Consider the following 5369-nt stretch of genomic DNA (forward strand, 5'->3'; position numbering starts at 1 on the left):
TTCTGTACGATGGTTAGTACAACCATCGTACAGAAGCCCTCTGGCAGGCATGTACGGTGGAAACGGTCCGACGGACCGGTTTCACCATACATGTTTGATCGTTAGTACCCGGCCTAAGACCTTACCATACCATACCTGCAAAGCAAATATAAAAAAAAACAGTAAAAAAAAAATTAATGCAACCTGCGCCTAAAATATATATATGCCGAAGCATGGGGGCGTCCTCACGCAAAAAAGGAATGCCCCGTACACACTTTTCCATGGGCAAGCCTCCATCGGAATTTGCTCCTCCACCCCTGTTGCCCCCATGCTTCAGCATATATGCTCTTTTTTTTTAACTGTGCTGTTGAAATCACTTCCTACAACACTGGAGTCATGGCTTTATGTATCGTGGGAGCAAATACTGTTGCTGTCAAGATAAATAAATCCGCGCTACAACTGAATGGCGTACCTGAAAACAAAAAAAAATGGTAAACAATAAAACACAGCAAACAGTAAAGTATAAAAAAACTACATACCTGAAAAGAAAGAATGATAAAACATAACAATAAAACATTGCAGAATAGAATACAGTAAAAAAGAGCAGAACAATAGAGAGAAGAGAGAGAGAGAGAGAGAGAGAGAGAGAGAGAGAGAGAGAGAACAATAAAACTATTTTTTTATATATATATATATATATATATATATATATATATATATTTTTTTTTTTTTTACATTTTTAGTTTTACAATTTTTTTTGGAACTGTAACAACTGTAATGGTTCGGGTCTCTCAAAATGCGATGGCATCTTGGGAGACCCTGTGTAAGTGTGTCCTGGTCTGTGAAATGCTGTACCCAACGCTAAAACTTCACTATTGTGTGGTAGCGTTCAAAACATTCACCAATGCAAAGACCAGGATTGTCAGGACAACGAGGACAATAATAACGGGTGTCACGCCTATATCCCCGCTTGCTACAGACACGACATCTTCTTTGGGGGGCTTGTTGGGTATGGGTACTCTCAAGGACATACAGAAAATGCCTCTCATGCAGGCGGCTTACTGCATTTGGTTGGGAATGGTGAGGTACAGAACCCGCCTGGATACAGGAGTTCTGTGACGAGCTCTTCCTGGAAGTCAAGGAAGGATAAAGTCTGTCCTGAAGCTCTGTATAGCACATGAGCGTTCAGCAAAGCCAATTGAAATAAGTAAACAGACACTTTTTGTACCAGCATCTGGCCTTACGGGCAACTAGGTACGGCGCCAACAACTGGTTGTTGAGGTCCACCCCTCCCATATTTAGGTTATATTCGTGGACACAGAGGGGTTTCTCCACAACACCAGTCGCCGTATAAATTTTTACTGTCGCCTCTGCGTGAAGGGAGGAAAGAACGAAAACATTCCTTTTTATCCCTCCACTTCACAGCGAGCAAACTATTACACTTCAAGCAGGCTCTCTCCCCCAGCATAAGACGGGAATCTACAAGCCTCTGGGGTAAGCCCTGGCAATTAGATCGCAACAAGTGACTTAAAAGTGGCACGCTTGTGTAATAATTGTCCACATACAAGTGATACCCCTTTCCGAATAAGGGTGACACCAAGTCCCACACAATCTTGCCAGTGCTCCCTATGTAATCTGGGCAGTTCTCCAGCTCTACGTGACTATCTTTTCCCCCATAAACCGTAAAGCTCCATGTATAGCCTGTTGCCCTGTCACAGAACTTAAAGAGCTTGACCCCGTATCTGGCACACTTGCTGGGAAGGTACTGTTTGAAAGACAAGCGGCCGGAAAATTTAATCAGGGACGCATCAACGCAGACAACTTGATGGGGAGTAAATAAGGCTGCAAAACATTTGTTGAAGTGGTTTATGAGGGGCCGAATTTTGTAGAGCCGATCGTATTTAGGGTCTCCATGAGGATGACAAAGTTCATTGTCGTTGAAGTGCATGAACCGCAAGATCTGCTTGTATCGTGCCCTGGCCATGGAGGCAGAGAACACAAGCATATGGTGAATTGGACGTTTGGACCAATACGTCTGCAACTTTGTTAATTTATGTATGCCCATGTTGAGGGAAAGGCCCAGAAAGGTCTTAAATTCAGAAACTGTAATTGGTTTCCAATCTCTGGCAAAGGAAGGCAACTGGGGATTAGCGGCAATATATTGACCAGCATACAAATTAGTTTGGTTCACAATAGATCAATAGAGCTCTTCCGTGAAAAACAGCAAATAAAATCAAGTGGCATAAAATCAGCTGTTTCCACCTGAATACCGGGTTGGCCAGTGAATGGGGGAAGTATGGGTTCTGCAGAAGTGGTGGGGACCCAATCAGGATTGGCTAATTCTGCAGGAAAGACACTATGGGCATGATGGGCCTGCCTTTGTCTTCTTCTTGGTGGCAGCGGGACACTACTTGTGCTTGCCACCTCGCCAGCTTGAACTGCACTTTTGGGACTCGCCACGTCACAAAGTGTTACTGCAGTGCTGGATGTACGACCAGGGTGTACTAGGCCGCTGGTGCTTGCCAGTTCACCAGAAGGATGAGCGGCACTAGTACTTCTCTGCTCCATACGAGAGCCCTGCGGTTCTTGCACCTCAACAACAGCAGAAGAAAGGGGTCGGGTACGCCTGACCTTAGCAGGAACCTCATCTTCATCGTCAGAGCTATCTGTCATGGAGCTGCTGTCGTCTACAGGTTCATATTTTGAGTCTGAAGTGCGATTCACAGGTAAAAAAACTGATAGCGATCGCAGGAGTCAGGCCTGACTCTGCGAACGCTGCAGTTATGTGTTTTGTAAGTGACAGTGATTGATCGATACTGCACTTGGGTGGGCTTGGCTTGGCTGGGCTGGGCTGGGCGGAGGGGCAACACGCAGGTGCTAGCAGGTATCAGGGCTAATCCCACTAACACTGGATTTTTTGGAACCCTAAACGGCTGGGGATGCTAGTAAAGATCTGATCAGATCAGATATTGATCTGTTCAGATACTATACCACTAAGGGAGGTGTATGCTTTGTGCGTGGGTGTTAGCGCTACTGGCACTAACCTGACGCTGCCTGGGGCAAACTAACTAACCAGCATCAACTGTAACACTTATACGATGATCAATGGTGAAAGGGCTAACTAGAGGGCAATCAGGGGGTTAAAACCTTTATTAGGCAATATATGGGGGTACCTGACGCTATAAAAACCTGCCGGTGAATCGAAAAAAATAACTGGCTATCTAGCGGCACCAGCAACACTAATACAGCAATCAGAAAAATGACCGCTTAGTGACATTGGTGACATGGGGTGAAAGGGTTAACTGGGGAGCAATCAAGGGGCTAAACCTTCATTGGGGGGGTAGGGGGCTACCCGGGACCTAAAGGGACCTAATGCTAACTGCCCTGACTTTTTTTACAGTCACAAATGACACTGCATGCAGTGGTCAGTAAAAAAATTACCACTGCGAACGGTGACACTGTGACTGGGGGTGCAGTGGGTGATCTGGGGGGTGATCGGGGGGTGATCGGGGAGGGGTTTGTGTGCCTGTGTGTACTAGTGTCAGTGTTCTGTTGGTGCAACTTACTATGGATGTCTTCTCGCCTCGAGCACCGGTCAAAAAGACCGCCTCAAGGAGAGTGACATCACTTCCTACTGCCTGTGTTTACATTACACAGGCAGGGGAAGCATCGGATTCGCTAGGAGCAATCGTAAGGGGGTGACCAGAAATCAATGGCCACCCCTCATCAAGGATTGCTCATAGAGTGAACCGGACCGCCGCAGGCAGTAGGGGTGGGGTTCAATCAAACCCCCCACCCGCTGCAAGGGAGGCACGTGCAGGTACGTGGATATGCCTGTCTGTGCCGCCCTACCGACGTATATCTACAGGCGGCGGTCCTTAAGTGGTTAAATGTATCCATTAGTTGCCTATATTAGGTTTAATTCTGGACATTAAAACACATTTTTTTCTTATACATAGGACCATTAATATGCATATATGTGCATTTGTAAATTGTTACATTTATGTTTGGTCCGTTTTTAGTTAATGTTCAATATGATTGTATGTCATTTTTTTTTTAAGTTTTGTTGTATGTGTCATTTCTGGTTGTGCATACATGGAACCACTAGTTGGAGCTGTTCCACTGAGAGTACTGGGCCAGATTTAAAGCCGCGGAGAACATATATCTCTAAAACGGTATGTACGGCAATGGTTTAAAAAAAACCACCCGATGGTGCTTCTAACAACTCGCCTGAATCTAATGTTAACATTTTTTTTTTGGGTGAACCCCCGCTTTAAGTTTGAAGAGGTGTTTAATTAACTGCTTCTTTGAAGGGCAAATAGAATCCTTCCTGGGTTCACATGTACACATCAATCTCTTCTGGGTCCTCTTCTGCTTTAAATGCATGGTGCAGACATTGTACGCTAATTTCCAATCCCAGAGGATGCCAGTGATAGGGAAACGTGTTGGGCAGAGTTAGAACGTGAAATCATCACATACCGGCGTGTCGGCTGATCACCGTAGCCGAAAAGGCTCTTATTGTTTTAACGCAAGGATTTCTCATTGTGTATATAAGTGCAATTAAATTTTTTAATAAAATGAGCTTTTCATATACAGCACCATGAGATTTTTCCAGATTTTATACTCCTCACATGTACTACAGGTTAGCATCTGTAGCTGTGTATGAAGAACCTTCTTTGGAGGATAGGGAATCAACCCTCTAGGGCAGTGATGGCGAACCTGTGGCACGCGTGCCACAGCTGGCACGTCAAGCCCTCTCTGTCGGCACGCCAGGGAAATCCCCCAAGCCAGGCAGTCACTTGCACTGACAGTGAAGGTAGGGAGGCGTCGACTCCTTTCCTTGCATCAGTGCCAGTGATGTTGGCAGGGGGGTGGACAGCCAGTTATCTTGTCCAATGTGTGCCGTTTAGGAGGGGTGTAAAATTCTTCTTGCTCTACCATCCCGACTCTGTTTGGCAGCTTATTGCCTCCCCTGGACCCCTACACCTCTGGTAAGGCATTCGGGGATTCCTTTTTGCAGGTACCCTTTTCCAGCTCCCCCTGCTCCAGTACGACTTTGGTTCAGTCTATCCTAGTGCAGCCTGTGGAAAAGCGGAGGGGAAGGGGCGGTGCTCGGAGCTGATCTTCCATGAGGAGAGGGGCAATTGCTGCTAACTGACATCCAGGCGGCGGGGATATTGAGGAGCGGCTGGATGGCGGGGATTCTTTCAATACTGCCCGAGGAGAGCTGGACGATGAGGCCATGGAAAGGTAAAGAGGATGGATCCTCCGATATACACATTGTACTGTGTGTGGGGGGATGCTAGTAGTGCAGGAAGCATGTGTCATGTAGGTGAGTGCAATAGTCAGGTAGGTGAGTGCAATGGTCATTTAGGTGAGTGCAATGGTCA

This window comes from Rana temporaria, chromosome 7, assembly GCF_905171775.1.
Source record: "Rana temporaria chromosome 7, aRanTem1.1, whole genome shotgun sequence".
NCBI lineage: Eukaryota > Metazoa > Chordata > Amphibia > Anura > Ranidae > Rana > Rana temporaria.